Source organism: Silene latifolia, chromosome 6, assembly GCF_048544455.1.
Source record: "Silene latifolia isolate original U9 population chromosome 6, ASM4854445v1, whole genome shotgun sequence".
Lineage (NCBI taxonomy): Eukaryota > Viridiplantae > Streptophyta > Magnoliopsida > Caryophyllales > Caryophyllaceae > Silene > Silene latifolia.
This window is the reverse complement of record NC_133531.1, coordinates 52,633,711-52,651,471: the sequence shown is the minus strand read 5'-3', so window position 1 is coordinate 52,651,471 and position 17,761 is coordinate 52,633,711. Positions and strand designations below refer to the sequence as shown.

Genomic DNA, 17,761 nt, shown 5'->3' with positions numbered 1-17,761 from the left:
TATGTGATTTTTATGTGCTTAATGTTTGGATGTGTCGCCATTTTGGCAAGACCCACCTTGCCTTGCAAGAAGGCATCCTACCTCATGGTTGTCTTGTTGTGAGTTGAAGGGGCGGAGTGAGACCCGCTAATTGTCTCATATCGGCTATTATTATTAGGATAGGTTAGTTTTGGTCCTAGTCTTTGTCACCTCTTTACTCGGGACGAGCAAAGGTTCGGTTTGGGGATATTTGATGTGACCATAATTGGCGCATATTTAGCCCCCGAATTACCATTGTTTCCATGCTTTTTAGTGCCTATTTGGGTCATTTCTTATCTTTAGTTCTTTGTTTTGCATATTCTTTGAGATTTTGATCCCTTGGTAGGAAAGGAGTAAGAATCTTGCATTTTCATGGCAAAACGAGGCTAAATTGATTGTATTCAATGACCAAGCATCAAGAAGAGACAAGACTAGAAGGCCTTTGTACATATCATAGTAGAAGAACAATGTTGAGAAAGGATCCTTGCGTCCCCAAGGAAATCCCCAAGGAATTTATGAAGAAAAGGGAAGAAAAGAAGAAGAATTGACGCTGACCAACAATCCGAACGGATTGCATAATCCGTCCGTCCACCAAAGACAATCCGAAGCGTCCCTCCTTGGAATCCGCTCGATTCCCCTCAACAATCCGAGCGTCCCTCTCCCGAATCCGCTCGGATTGCACAGCCCAAATCCGGCCGTCCCGACTCTAATCCGCACGTTCCTCGCACAAAGACGGATTTCATTCTTCAAGCTACAAAAAGAGAAGCCCTTCTCTCAGAAAATACCGGAGTCTCCTTGCTCAACTTAAAAAGTGTAATTACTAGTTTAGCCCTTAGTTAACCCTAATGCATCCTCCCTAATTTTCGCTATAAATACCTCATTAGGCTAATTAGAGGAGCATGTTCTTTTTATCAATAATTAGTGTAGTTAATATCAATCAAATCTCTCTTCAATATTGTAATCAAGTATTAATCAAGTTTTAATCCAAGTTTTAGTTCTTTAATCTCTCTCTTGTTCTTCCTTTATTTTGGGTAATTGAAGATTATTTGGGTTATTATTGGGAGATTGACAACCTCTCAATCTAGGATTCAAGTACTTCTATTATTCTTGCTTTATTATTGGAATCATAAGTAGGTATAATCTCTTAATCCCTTTTTAATTATTGTTAATTACTTTCATTTATTCATCATGTTTCATATTGTTGATATGATTGACAACCTTGCTAGCATGATCAACATGATAATGAGTGAGTAGTCTCTTAGCTAGGGTTTAATGGGTGATTAGGGGAAACCAACATGGGGAATGATTCATGCTTAAATCAATATGCTTTCATATCTTATTTGCTTGCTTGTTTTGATCTTAATACATGCACATGTTATATTTGATGAAATGCTAAGCCTATGAATCCTTGCATTTACTATCATCTTCTATCTTTTCAATGAGACTTGTAAGACATAACCCAACTCGAGTCTTGTTAGACCATGCATGTGTTGAGTAGGAAAGATTAAGTCGACTTGTAGGTGTTGTACAATCTAATCGATTCGGCTCCGGGACCTAAACTTTCCTAGGATTGTAAGATATAACCCAACTCAATCCATCACAACAATAATTGCTTGCTTATAATTTGAGAACATGTTTGTATGATCATATCCCATGATTCCCCTATGACCCCATGACACCCTAGTGCTTTTAATCAATTGTTTACACCCCTTTTTATTCATCTTGCTTGTTTATTTTCATTGTTATTCTAGTTTAGTAACCTTCTACATCAACCCAATTTGTGACACCCCCCTAGACACTACTAGTTACAATAGAATTCTCATTTCAATACCCGTCCCTTGGGATCCGACCTTTACTTGCCTCTTCACTAATTGTAGAGTTGTTTGTGAAGTATAAATTGTGTTTTGTATCGACCATTGACCAACGACCACATATACTTAATTGTGAACACGAAATGGTTTCGATCACTACCCGTCGTCACGCACACCTGCCGACCCCTCAATCAATTTCCTGCTTTGACCCCGTATAATCTATTAATCAGGTATGCCTGCATCCAAATTTTTCTTATTGTTTCTCCAATTATTTTGCAATTACATATGCTGTAGTCAATTATATGTGTCAACTATTTGGTCACTTGTGTGATATGTGAAAGCAATCTGAAATTATTTGCGATTTTTAGAATTCAATATAGCGATTTAGGGCTCTGGCACTGCTGTTAATTGTTACGGAGTAATACCGTCTTATGCTACAATTAACACCGTCTTATGCTACTGCTGATGAAAACAATAATTTCCGATTGTTAGAATTCATTCCCTTGTTGTTACTGACTACATACTTCTTGTTGTTGCCGTGTGAAACTAGTTCTGTGTATTTTGGGATTGATGCTCGTTTTTAATGTTCATCCCCGCCAATTTGTTAACGGTTTTGGTGTTTTTACAAGTCGGATAAGATATGCAGCTTTATGTTTGATTACTAGTACAAGTCGCCAGTACAAGTCTTCAATTTTCCTTGTGCAAAGAAAGTCTAAAGTAACTTCAATGCCAAAAAAAAGGTTTAAAATTGATTGTAATGAAACTAATTTTAATGACCTTACCGGTCAAGCTAGGAAGTTAGTTGATTATATGCAAAATTTGAACTTTTTATAATAGTTCAGTCATCCTGGGAGCTTGTTCTTAATTCTCCCTATGTGAATTTGTCCTAAATTTTAAGATTGACACATTAGAAGATTAATTAAAGAATAGAGATAGATATAGTATTGGTGTAAGTGTGTAATTATGTTAATAGTCCAAAGTAATAGTAAGTTTGGTGAATTATGTCAATATTGAATATTTTTGTATTGTTTCCATCGTGGTTTATTGCTTCCGTTATACGGGTTTATTTGACGGACTGTTATATCCTTTCTTTCAACTCAAGATCAAAACTTACAAGTTGTAGATAAGTTTGGTGAATTATATCCTTTCTTTTTTTTTCCCACAGTTAAAGGACTGAGGATTGTAAAAGATTGACTAGGATTATGCACTTTATGCATTACACTTGTACATCTATTCCTCATTTTGCTTTTGTGTTTATCATTTGCTTTCTTCTGAGTTTGTAATATTCTCAGAAGATTCAGCTACATTTTTCTTCTTGTACAGTCTGAATTCTGAAATGCTATACTTCGACTCTTCACTTCTTTGGTCACACTCTTATTTAATCGCTAGACTGTTGGATATGTGTATGAAAATCCATACTGGGCCCTTACTAATTTGACGCTTTCCCAGAAGAGAGGAAAAAAAAAGAGGGAAGGTCGCATGACAAAGGTAGAATTAGAGAAGAGACTGTGAAGGAAACATCTTTTCTGATTCAGAAAAATATTATGCTTTCTGTGCTATGTCTCAAACATAGCCTTCTGTGTATGACACTTTTATGTACTGTTGATTTAAGTGAAGAAGCAATTACCCAGCCTTTCTCTTCTTTCTCAGCTTCTATCTCTCCAGCTTGTAATGCTAATTTGTGCTCTTGATTTTCCCTTATTTGGTTCTCGGGGAATACAGATTGACTGACTATCTTCCGGTTCCCTAGTTCGACCGTAATGTATGCTTCTGTTGTGCATTTTTCTGCTCGTGGTTGGCGTTTAATCTTATATTTTATACTATCTAATTTAGATTCTAGGTTTTAGTTAGTTCTAGCTTCTGGTAAATAATACTCTGTAGGACTGTAGTCCCTATGTAGCTGGTGCTAGCTTTATATCTAAACTTATCTGCGTAGAGTTTATTTCGGTTGTAATTGTAAGTTGCTTACAAGTTCAGGAGCTCTATTATTTAGACATAAGGAAAAAGTGCTCTTGGATCTCAAACTGTTGAATTTTTTGCTTCTTTTGTCCTTCCTCTGCGACACTCAGCCCTATTCCTAATTGTCGTCATTTCCTCTCCTCGTGTTGTCACAATCTTGTACTCCCTTTGTTGATGCGCATATTTTTCCTATTTGTATCTGTATTGAAGCCTTTGTGAATAAACTTCTCCTTGGAACCTTTCCTTTTCTGTATGTTATTTGTGGCCGCACGGCGCACCTTATTATGTTCCTTATTTTTTGTGCAAAACAAACTTGGAAGTTATTCACTTAAAAAGTAGATCTCAATTTTCTGAAAGCTCTGATATTACCATTTCATCATATAGTTTTAAAGAAAGAAGAGGAAGAAAGAAGAGTCGTTCAAGGCAGTATTCATCGTCACAAGATTCCAGGTAGGTGGCAGAAACGGCTATCTTGAATTTCATTTTTGTGGAATAAAATTGACAAGTTTGAGTGAATGTTATGTTGAAAGACAATGTAGTATATATAGTGTGGAAAAGAGTTAGAGAGTAGATTTAGTAGATTCTTTCCTGTGTGTGCATTCTTTGCTGTTGTTAGTATCGTTGGTCCATCTTTATCCTGGTGTAGTTAGTTTATTAATATACTCAAACTTTAGGGCTTTTCTGTATAATAATGTTATGTAAACTTTTTTATTTGTTTCTCTCTTTTTTTCCCACAGTTAAAGGACTGAGGATTGTAAAAGATTGACTAGGATTATGCAGTTTATGCATTACACTTGTACATCTAGATTAATTCAGTTTTATTGAGATGGGTCCTGCCCAATTTTCTCCCAGCCATCTCAGGCAAATGTGGTGCATCTAAAACTTGTAATTGTATTTGACTTAAACTTAATGGAACTGAAGTGAAGTGCAAAAGAATATAGTGTTCGACTTGGACATTTAACAACCTTTGCGATGATGTTGCCCCGAAGATTTTTGGGATATGGCAACACTCTTTGTTTCTGTTCAAAACTTGTCTAGTGCTCTGTTTTCTTATGTTTTTTTTTAGTTATCACTTTTATTTTGAATAATTTTTAATAAAGGTTAAAATCATCCTTATTTACAGGCTTTCTCTCCACCAAAATTCTCTATTTCGACCTTACAAAGCTACTTAATTGCCACTTGAAGGTATGTATATCTTTATTCAATTTCAGTTTCTCGTTAAATGATGGTTAATTTTTATTACATGAAACAGTTTAGTGCATTTAATGTGATTATTATACATCATTGACGTAGATACCCATTAATATATGTGTTTATTAACTAGATTATGGACCGAAGTTGGATGTATGGAAAGCGTGATTTTGTTTATCTTGAACGACTAGAGGAGTTTCTTAGTTGTGCCGTCGAACATAAAAGACTCCATGGAGATAATCAATTCGTATGTCCGTGTACCTTATGTTAAAATCGTAAAAAGGTGAATTCTAGGGATGAATTGCGGGAACATTTAATTTTAAAAGGATTTAAAGCAGATTATAATGTGTGGATATAGCATGGAGAAAGTGTTAATGATATTTGTTCCAACGTAAATTTTGGAATTAATGATAAAGATGGGGATCAGATTGATGTCGGGGTAGAAAATGATGTTGAAATCTTTGAAAATATTGATATGGATGATAATATAGAGCCTGATAATGATAATATTGACGGGTTGATGAAGGATCTTGAAGAAGATATTGTGGAGTGCCCTATTATTTTTCAGAGAATGGTTGATAATTCCAAGAAGCCTTTATACCCGAATGGTTCTAAATTCTCTCTTTTATTAGCTGTGTTGAAACTATTCACATTGAAAGCTGGAAATGGGTGGAGTGACAAGAGTCTTACTTCCTTGTTAGAACTTTTGTGTCAAATGTTGCCGGAAGGTAACGAGCTTCCCTCCACCACATACGAATGCAAGAAACTACTATGCCCATTATCTACGTCTTACCAAAAGATTCATGTATGCGTGAAGGACTGTATTTTGTACAGAAAAAAGTATAGTGAATTAAAAGAATGCCCAAAGTGCGGTGAGTCATGATACAAGATGGTAGACAATGGTAATGGTGGCAAGAAGAAGGGGAGTCCTGTGAAGACATTATGGTATTTGCCAATAATACCAAAATTTAAACGCTTTTTTTCAAATAAAAAAGATGTGGAGTACATGTTGTGGCATCAAAAGGGCAGGAATAAAGATGGCCGACTGAGGCATGTAGCTGATTCTCCCCAATGAAGAACAATTGATCGAACCTTTCCAGAATTCGGTTCAGAGCCTAGAAATTTAAGATTGGGACTTTGCACCGATGGAATTAATCCATTTGGAACTTTAAGTACCCAACATAGTTGTTGGCCAGTAATGTTGATAATTTACAATATCCCTCCTTGGCTTACCACAAAGAGCAAATACATTATGTTAACACTCCTAATTTCGGGACCTAAGCAACCTGGAAATGACATTGACGTGTATTTGGCTCCTCTAATTGAAGACTTGAAACTCTTGTGGAACGATGGGGTAGAGGTGTTTGATGCAAGTACTAGCTCTAGGTTTCAAATGCATGATATGTTGTACTGTACAATTAATGACTTCCCAGCTTATGGTAACCTTTCTGGATACCGACTGAAGACTGATAAGGGATGTCCGGTATGCGGGGATGATACTAAATCTGATTGGTTGGAGCACAGTGGCAAATTTTCGTACAGAGGTGGTCGTCGTTTTCTACCTGAAAATCATCAATATCGAAAGAAGAAGAAGGCTTTTTATGGGAAAACGGAGCATAGGAAACCCCCTTTGTTTTTTAGTGGAGAAGAGTACTACGATAAAGTTAAGAATATAACTACAGTTTTTGGAAAACCATACGTACCTCCACCAGATGGAGTATATCATACAAAGAGGTCAATTTTTTGGGAACTTCCATATTGGCAGCACTTGTATGTGAGGCATTGCATTGATGTCATGCACGTGGAGAAGAACGTGTTTGATAGTTTAATTGGAACATTGCTCAATATGCCGAATAAGACTAAGAATGGGGTGAAAGCTCGAAATGACATGGCTGCTAGGGGGCGTATCGAGTTAAAACCAATTGAGAAGGGAAAACGTATTTATATACCACCGTCTTGCACGACTCTTTCTAAGAAGGAGAAGATGATTGTCTGTGAATCTTTAAAAGGGGTCAAGGTACCACATGGATATAGCTCTAACATAAGTCGTCTTGTTTCCATAAAAGATTCTAAGTTAGTTGGTATGAAATCTCACGATTGTCATGTTATGCTTACACAACTGCTTCCTGTGGCCATTAGATCCGTATTGCCTAAGCATGTTAGGCAAGTCATCACCAAGCTTTGCCTCTTCTATGATGCAATCAACTCAAAAGATATCCATCCTGACACCTTAGATGACTTGCAAGCGGATGTTGTTGTGACTTTATGTGAATTAGAGATGTACTTTCCGATTTCTTTCTTTGATATCATGGTACACTTGGTCATTCATTTAGTGCGTGAGATTAAACTTTGTGGTCCGGTGTTTCAAAGAAACATGTGGGCGATGGAGCGAGAGATGGGTACTTATAAGAGACGAATGAAGAATCGTTGTCGTCCTGAAGGTAGTATTGTTGAAGCAACAATTGCATGTGAGACAATCCAATTCTGTGTTGACTATATGGCAGATGTTCAACCTATTGGAGTTCCCATATCTCGGCACGAAGGTAGACTCTTAGGGAAGGGTACTTTGGATAAAAAAAAATGAGCGTGGACCGCGATTCTTTTCAGAAAGCACATTTATATGTTTTACAACATATGACAGAGGTCCATCCCTATTTAACTGAGCACCTGGATTTACTGAAGCTCCAAAATCCACATAAACGCGATGACTGGTGTTGAATGAACATAGTCGGACTTTTGCGGAGTGGTTTAAAGGTAAGGTGATGAGTGAGTTGTCTACACAATCTCATAATGTAAGTGCTAACTTACGCTGGTTAGCATATGCCCCTAAATCGAACATCACATCATTTGAAGGGTATGATATCAATGGGTTTTGCTTTTACACAAGCCGACAAGATGAGAAGAGTACAATGCAAAATAGTGCAGTGACTCTTCTTGCATCATCAGAAGAATACGTTGGAAAGGGTAAGGATCCCCTAGACATCACAAGGGCGTACTATGGGAAAATTGAGGATATTTGGGAGCTTGAGTATGTAACTTTTAGTGTACCCTTGTTTCGGTGTAAATGGGTAGATTGTGATAAGGGTGTCACCGTTGACGATATGGGATTCATTTTGGTAAACTTTAATGTTGTTGGACATATACATGAACCCTTCATTCTTGCATCTCAAGCGAAAAAAGTATTCTACATTGAAGATCCTTTAGATAAGAGATCATCCGTGGTTCTTTATGGGAAAAGGCGTATTCTTGGTGTCGATGGAGTAGTTGACGAAGAAGAATATGATCAACTTGATGAACTGCCTCCTATTTCTGTCAAGCGTCGATCGGTTCAAGATTTACGTGATGAAAGTTATTCAACTCACTACTTACGTTTCCACGATTTACGTAATGAAATCCATTGGTCTCGTGGTATATCACCAGATTTAGCATTCAACTCACTACTTACGTTTCCACGATTTAAGACATCTTGATTTAACACGTCATAGGTTACTCAAGACCGTCTTAAGTTATGACATCTTAATTTAAGAAGTCTTAAATCACCTAATGTTCAAATAAATGCCAACATACTCAAAACTTCTAAACATTCAAACTACTAAAACAACTAAATTGGTAATGAAGAGAGGGTCCTCTTACCTTCAACGTTTACACCTTAAAGAGTCGTGTCTACAAAAAAACCCATCACCATTATAATTGACGTGAGGCTGAGAAGCTTCATTTTCAGGAACTTGAAGAGAGTCGGGTGGTGGTCGTGGAGTCTGAACAGATGTAGTATTATCACCAACAATTTGGACATTTACAGTACGAGGTGTTTTCTCACCATTGACCTGAATAAAATAACATAGTAACATACGCAAAACCATCAGCTTATATGCAGAGAAATGTCAATACTGATTGTTGGAGCAACAATGCAAAACAATTAACAAATGAACAATAAATTACTCCCTTTGTCCCAATCATTTGTATGGTTTTTAATTTTTTGTGAGGGGTATATTAATCAAAGGTAAACAAATGATTGAGACGAAGAGAGTATTTTCCAATGGATTTAAATTGATTACAGAACACAAGAGCATCACTGACACAATAAACAACTTATCTGGAGAAGAGAAAACAATAGCCCACAAGCCGACATTTTAAGTCCAACGAATTTTGTTAGAGCAACAAAACAACTGAATTTGAATGAAAAGGAACAATATAAGAGAATATTCACCTTTAATATTGAATACATGAATAATATAGTTCTTCGTTTCTTCACAAAAGAAGGCAAATTGATGAATTTATAAAAGAAGGCAAACTTATGAATACATAAATAATATGAATTAATAAGGTGGGTATCAATAGCTCCATTAATTTCGTTTAGCAAAATGAGATGGTGATTGCATATAAACTCCCCTATGATAATGTGCTAATTATTGAACATGAGGAAAGCAGTATCATTCAATCCTATGCATACTAGTTCAGTTGCAAGAATTGTGAGTAAATAGAGGATTTATCAGTAGTAATACAAAATGCAGGTGTTCAGTAGTGATAAAAAATGTATATTAAGAGCATAAGGAGTGAAAACTTAATCGTCAGGGGATCTAACATGACAAAATCATAGCAAGGAAACATTAACTTAACACCAACTTAAGACAATCAATTTCTTATAGTGATACTAAACTAAGAGTGAACACCTGCAATTTTTTATATATTTTTTTCTTTATCTCTTTCATATATTATTTTCATAATTGGTATATACTAATTTTTTTTCTTTATTTATTTCCTAAGGTATATAATGGACAAGGAAGCCCCCACGAGCGGAAATGACCATTATAAGAAGCCCAAACGTAAAGGGAGAGGTGCAACAACAGGTATAAAGGCCAAAAGACCAAATAAAGGGTCTAAGCGTATTGATATGAATTGTGCCTTGAATTGCCTTTGGTATGAACTAGTATAGCTGTTTTCGTTAAAAATTCAATTACGCCGAGTATAGCTGCCTTTGATATGAATTGTGCCTTGAATTGCCTTTGGTATGAACTAGTCTTGAGCTACCTTGGCTACCATTTTCTTGTTTGTATTGATTGGTAAGGAGTCTTTATAATTACGGAAAATTCACATGGTACCCTTAAAGTTTACCACTTTTCCAATGGTATCCACCTTTTTATGTTTGTGATCAAGGTACCCTTAAGGTTTATTTTTTGTGCACAAGCTGCCCAAAAGTCTTACTTTTTATCCTCTCTCTTATAACATCGTTAACATTTAACAATATCCCCTTTACCAACTTAATTAAAGCTAATGTTAATGTTAAACACCTGAATTTTTTTTCCTAATTTCCTAATTATCCCATCCTTGCACCATTCTCAATCTATCATCCTCAACCAACCGCACATACACAACACATCAATAATCGCTCCGGCCTCACTAATCCGAACACCATCGGCTCTACCTTATTACATCCTGCTCCAGTACTCCACCATCCTAATTCTAACAACAGCCCAAAGTGTAGTGTAGTTGTGAATCAACTGATCTTCAAAATATCACCATCACCCACAATTAAAATCGAGGGCAAAGAGGATGAATGAGTAAATAATACAGTAACATATGTTGATTTACCAAAGTGTAGAAACTAAAGCAATAGCAATTAGCAAGTATGGACTATGCAGTATGTATCACTTTGTTCAACTATGAAGGGAAGTATCACTTTGTTCAAGTGTTTGTGGACTTGTGGTTAGATTGGGTAGAGAGTTTATGCTAGGTGTACCATATTCCTGTGGTGATGATTGGTGGTAGTAGATAGTGAGTGTCGAGTGTCGAATAAGTTTGGCTAGTGGTCTAATCTTTAGTGGGTTGAGTGTATAAACTTTATTAAATATTAAATATTGTTAATCATCTTCCTCAAAGCCATTAATTATAACACTCTAGAATTAATTTGTGACACATCAATAATTCCGTTAGAAAGTTAACAGAAGTTAGTAAATATGGCATATAGGCAAAAATGTGAAGTTTAGGGGTATGTTATACACAAACTTAAAAAGTTGGGTACCGTAGGAAAAGTGGCAAACTTCAAGGGTACCACGTGAATTTTCCGTTATAATTATATGATGGCAATGTTAAGAAGGCTTTATAGTTATATTAGGGTATGTTCCTTATTTATGAGCACATGTGAGACTTGGTTATTATTTTGTGTTTATGTTCCTTATAAAATAAGGACATGTTGGGGTATGTTCCTTATAAAATAAGGAAAGGTTCAAGGTTTTGACAAGTGAATATTAAGGACATATATTTGTATGTCCTTGTCAGCTGTCTACTTACTGTTGATTTTGTATAAATGTAGTGCTCGAGCAAAAGCAACCTGATTGTCCTTGTTGGCTGTCTACTTACTCTTGATTTTGTATAAATGTAGTGCCCTCAACAGCCGCAGAGTTATGAGTGCGGTTATTATGTTATGAAGTGGATGTATGATATTACTGTACGTTACGCATCATCAGAGGACGACATAGTAAAGGTAGCTTGATCTATTGTCTCGAACTGTTTGAATTTTTATGTATAGATATTGTTCGTATAGAATGTCCATGTGTAGATATTGTTCGTATTTTCTAAGTGTGGCCTAATAATCCTTGTTTTTGTATGTAGTGTATTTCAGGTTCGCAAATGACAATTGAACAAATGAACGAGGTTCGAGAGCTTTGGTCGCTTTATTGTGGAAAGAACGTCTAGAGTATGTATGATTTAGATTTCTAGAAATTGTAATTGAAAATACACATTTTGCGTCGTAGAAGCTTGTAGTGTACATTTTAAATTATTTTGAATGGACGGAATTGTATACGCTATGATATTTTTTTGGTATAATAAATATGTACTTATGTTTAAAATTGTTGGAAGGAATGAGATGCAGGGTTGTTATTTTTATATTGATTCATTTTGCGAGCTGCCCCTAACGATGTAAAAATTCACAAATATCTTAAGAGTAAATCGTCATTCTCAATCATACTACATCGATTTCATACATCGATTTCGAGACAAAACGATGTAAAATGCCATTTACATTACATCAGTTTCAATCAAAAACCGATGTAATTGAGACACTATTAACATCGCTTTTCGCCTATAACCGATGTTAATAATATACTATTTACATCGGTTTTAGTCCAAAACCGATGTAATTGAGACACTATTAACATCGCTTTTCACCTATAACCGATGTTAATAATATATTATTTACATCGGTTTTAGACCAAAACCGATGTAATTAAACACTAGTAACATCGCTTTTTACCCATAATCGATGTTAATTTTATAATATTTACATCGGTTCTGAAACCGATGTTTAGCTAAAAATACTAAATACGTCGCCCCCAGAAACATCGCCACAAAAGCGATGTAAATAGGGTAAACTAACCGATGTCAATGAGACTTTTTCTACTAGTGATAAGACGGCGGTGATTAACTGATCCCTTTAGGTCACATCTATAGGATGATACCCAAATGGAATAATTAATTATTTGTATAAGATACAATTTAATTAGTACCTTGTATTTATTGACTTAAGATAAGTCATGTGAATATTTTATTTCATGTCGAGTTACGAACTCAGGCCAAAGGAATTTCACATTCAATTGTAGGATAATTGATTAATAAATAGAAGGAATATAGTAATTAATAAGTTAATTACTAATACTTGTAATGTGTGTGTATATTTTTGTGGCAAAGATAATTAGCTAATTAAACTTACAAGAGGTTGTAAAGTTAGCTAATTGAGTTTTATGGAACACATTTTATATTGATAAAATGGTCTAATAATACTTAAAAGTTGGGTGAACATTATTTGTTAATTTATATTATTTAAGTGTTAAATAATTAAATTAATATTTAATTATATACGATAATTAAATATATGACTTATAAGCATTTTTAGGATAAATGTCGAAAGTCGAAATGGACCCAATAATCTTCTCATGTGCCGCCTATTTTAAGAGTGGTATACACTCATAAGTATGACATCACCCCACTAGTTTGTGTTGGTGATTTATTTGCATTTTGAGGTGTATATATACCCCATGATATACACACACGAATGAGTGAAAAATTTTAAGACATAAAGTTCTCCTTATTTAGCTCATTTTGGCCTGATAGAAGAAGAGAAATAAGTGACCATCTTCTTCATCTTCTTCATCTTAAAATCATGATCAAAAGTTGATCAAAACCTTGATCAAATACATTCACAAAAAATAATATACATCAAATATTATTACTAGTAATAATATTAGTAGTCTATATATTTCCTAGTTAGTAATATTAAGACTTTTGGATTGATTCTTCGGTGCATTCTAGAGGAGACCATCTCTTTTGGTGGTTGGGTTTTTATGAGGATCATCCATTCATACTAAGCTCAAGAACTACTTAGGTAGGAGACCTAGTAGTGCCCATATTTTGCCTAACAACGGATGTAAGGAATTTCCGTCTTAAAATCTTTGCATGCATGTCGTCTAGACCACCTAAAAAATTAATATGTAATTTTATTAACCTTAGAATAGTCTAAGATGGTCTAAATTATTAACAAGTGGTATCAGAGCAATGTTAAGTACATGCATGTAACATTTAGACGATTTTACGAGTTTATAAGATAAAATTGGTAAAATATGATATTTTGTTGTTAAAATAAGTTTAATCATAAATATATAGTCTTGCATGTATATAATATGGTCTTAAAAAGATATGGGACGAAAATTTAATTTTTGTAATATTTAATCACTTATAATTACTTCTTATGACTTAAAATGACATAAAATTGAGTTAAAATGCACTAAAATTAATTAAGAGTTAATTAAATAATGTTGCATATTAATTTTATGCATATGTATTAAACAATAATCACATGCATGTTCTATTTATGAGAAGTAGAATGATTATAAATTAATATGATTAATTTAGTTTATTTATCGATTTTTATTCGATGAAAATAGGTAAATAATGGTTAGTTTACAAATAAATATATGTTTTAACTTTGGGCTCAAAATTTTTAAAGTTTTAGATCCTGGATATTGTTCCAAAATGTACAAAATTTGATTGTGAATTTGTTTCAATTTTTATGATTTAATTTGGAATTAAATCGTAAAAAATTGTCCTTTTATCGAGAAAATTGTGAAATTGTTTTAAATAAATTTTAAAACCAATATATTTTCACATTCATGTGATTTTTGTGAAAGACCAAAATGTACATAACTTTAAAATTTAATTTTCCATAAATATGTTTATTAAATAGAATTTTTTTACATAATAATTATGAATTATAATGCAATTTTGTTATAAAAATGTTTTAAATCCATATATTTTCAAGATAATTAGTGGGACTAAATATTTTGATGCTAGACCAGATTAGGATGAGATTTTTATCTTAAAAATGGTTTTAAGAGTTAATCAAGAATTTTTATTGGTTAAAATTCCGACATATGCTCAATTGATCGTTGTTGGTAAAAGTAAACGATTTGACATGACATTTTAAATATTGCATTTTTAATATTCATATGGATGAATGTTTTAAGTATTTGGATTATGTAATTTTACCTAATATGGCCATAGTTAGAAGTTGGTATTTCCCGTAATGTAAGGGAATATCGACTTGTTTTGTAATTAATTAAGATTTCGCATCGCCGAATTTGTAATTAATTAATAGTTTTTATTTTTATTACAAATTTAATAATAGGATATTGCTATGTAATTTAATATTGGTAGTTAGATGAAGCATCTAAAGACGGAGTTTCATAAAGGCGGTGAATTTCGGAAAGGCGTTCCGAAATCCTAAAGACGGAGGCCATTTTTTTTATGAAGACTCAAGGGACCAAGGAGTTGGTTTCCGAAGTGTATTTTATTTAAGTTAATAGGATTAACTAGGTGGCCTTAATAGGATTTATTTTTTTACTTTACTTGCTTTCATGCCAAATCGTCACAACCTTTTATTATGGATTAAATTGTCTACCTTTCACTAATTTTGTTCACTTAAAAGTGATAAACAATTAAATTAATAATATCTCTCACCTTTAAAAATTGAGATTAGCCATACCAAGTATTAGCACCTATGAATCCCTTCTTCATTAGAGGTAGGCTCGGATCACGGGGTACACTCTTTTTACGTTGGGTAAGTAGGGTAATAAAAGTTTTTACACGTGAAAATAGGTTGGACTCAACGGGATTAATATGGGTTAAATCGGTCCACAGTACCCATATTTAGTTCTGGGGCTAAAAGATAGATTTTAAGAAAATCCGTCGACCAAAAGTTCTAATGGTAGAATCAGTCAAATAAGTTGACTCACCAAATTTATATAAATATGGGATGAATTGGTCCACCGTGCCCGTGTTTATATAAAGATGGATTTTGGGATCGTTGATATAATTCAGTGGGAGATCCTTATATAAATGGGAACATGTTAAAAATTGTTTTACAAGTAAAATGATTAAGATAAATGTTAATTTTCCTTTCATTTCCTTTTGTAGTAATCATGATGCTTCTTCTAGTTAAACCGCCACAATATCTAAAGATTCACGGCTCCGTTCTTTTATGGACAAATATGTTTTAAAAGCTGACGGTAGTAATTTTAAAATTGGGAAGAGCAACTACGATTAGCTGCCGCAGGTGATGGTAAATTACGCTACCTAGTCGATCCCTCTCCCCTTTCACCTAGTTCTAGGGCCACTGTTGATGTAAGGGAGGCATACAATGAATATCAAAGAGAATCCGCTGCTGTTAAAAATGTTTTAATTTTGGCTTCTTCTAGTCAAACCGCCACAATATCTAAAGATCCATGGCTCCGTTCTTTTATGGACAAATATGTTTTAAAAGCTTACGGTAGTAATTTAATGTTGGAAAATGTGTCCTCAACAATAGTGCGATCACATGATTTAAATATCATAATCTCATACTAAGAACACTTGAGGGATGATTCTTTATATAGTCAACTGATCGTCATTAATCGTTAATGATTGGCTAACTAGAGTTTGACATTACTGTCGTATGACGTTGGTGGTCAGTTGATCCCTTTAGGTCACACCTATAGGATGAGGCCCAAATAGATGTTTAATTAATTGTATGCGATACAGATTGATTAATTCCTTAATTAAGGGAGTGCGATTTTACGTCTTATTGTAATGTGATTAAATAAGATTTAATTTAGTAATTAAGTGTTAAATTACTAAATTCGTTGAGGTTTTATATAAGTTTTGAGGTAGAGGTAATTAGTTATTTAAAGTTACAAGGAGTTGTAATTTTAACTAACTAGCAATTATATGACCCATTATATGTTGATATAATGGTAGTATACTACTAAAAAAGAGGAGTGTATATTATATTACTAACTGTAATATTTAAGTGTTAAATGATTACATTAATAATTAATTATGTAAGATAGTTAAACATATGACTTATAAGCATTTGTGGGACAAATGACAAAAGGCAAAAATGGACCAAAATGGCTCCATAATTCCGGCCAAAAGAGAGAGCAAAAGATGCTCCTTTTGTCTTTTATTTATTTTGATTAGAGTGTGATAGTGACACATCACACAAGCTTTAATTATACTACATCTTACAATATCCTACCTACACTATAGCTATAAGTAAAATAAGAGAAAAATATTCTTCCCCATGCATAAAGAGCAACCGGTTTTGGCCCTTTAAATGGGGGATTTGTTGCTCATTTTTCTCTCTAGCTACTTACTTGCTTTCACTTGTATTTCCCTCACATGCAAATTGCTAAAAACTCTCTCAAATACTAATACTCTCCAACTATTACTAGAGGTAGTAATACTAGAAATATTAGTAATATTAAGGTAACATTTCTACTACATATCTAGTTAATATTAGTAGGAATTTTTGGGATTAATCTTGGGTGCGACTTATTGGAGTGTCTTCGATACTTGGAGTCTTAGGAGGATCATCCATCATATTAAGCGCAAGAACAAGTAAAGGAAGGTGACCTTACTTGTGCCCATATTTTCGAACCAGCCATCAATGTAAGGGACATTGTTTTTCTCATAAATCTTTTATTTTGTTATGCATGCACTAGATCTAAAGAGAAAATAATTAAGAAGTTAATTAGTTCACTATTAGAGAAGTCTAATAATAGGTTTATGAACCTAACAAGTGGTATCAGAGCATAAGGATGTTGCATGCATAATCGGTTATTATTTTTCCGAGTTAAAATGTTAACATATAAAACTAAAAATTTGAGTTTTATAAAGATAAAGCCACGAAAATTATTGAATGTTATATATTCTGGTCCTAAAATATTTTTAGGTCATTTTTATGATTTATGGAAATTTATTGCTCATTTTAATGATTTTTTGTCATTTTATTACATTTTTATGATTAAAATGGGAATTAAAATGCTAAAAATAGTTAAACTAAGTCTCTGACCTTGGAAATTTTATATGACCTCACATGCATATTTTACAAAATGTGTGCAAAATCTCGTATTAATTGGATTAATATTGCATGATTTATGATTTTTATGAGATAAAAATAGATTAAAAGAGGTAAAATGGTTAAAAATAGTTAAATTTCGAATTAGGCCATGAGATTTTAATATGTTGTCACATGCATAATTTACAGAGTGTATGTAAATTTCGAGATTAAATGATCTCATTTAGCATGATTTATTAACTTTTAGAGTAAAAATTGTTAGGTTTATATACCTATTATTAGACTCCTCTAATAATGAACTAATTAACTTTTTAATTATTTGTTCTTTAGATCTAGTGCTTGCATAACAAAATAAGAGATTTATAAGAGAAAAATGTCCCTTACATTGTAAATT

General features: G+C 33.6%; 1 long non-coding RNA gene across 1 annotated transcript; it reads left to right on the top strand.

The window, feature by feature from the left end:
• Window positions 1–11,176: 11,176 nt before the first annotated feature.
• Window positions 11,177–11,788, top strand: LOC141658754 (uncharacterized). The gene is made up of 2 exons (XR_012549397.1): window positions 11,177–11,460; window positions 11,589–11,788. It is a non-coding gene; the product is annotated as an uncharacterized LOC141658754 (long non-coding RNA).
• The last annotated feature ends 5,973 nt before the right edge of the window (window positions 11,789–17,761 follow it).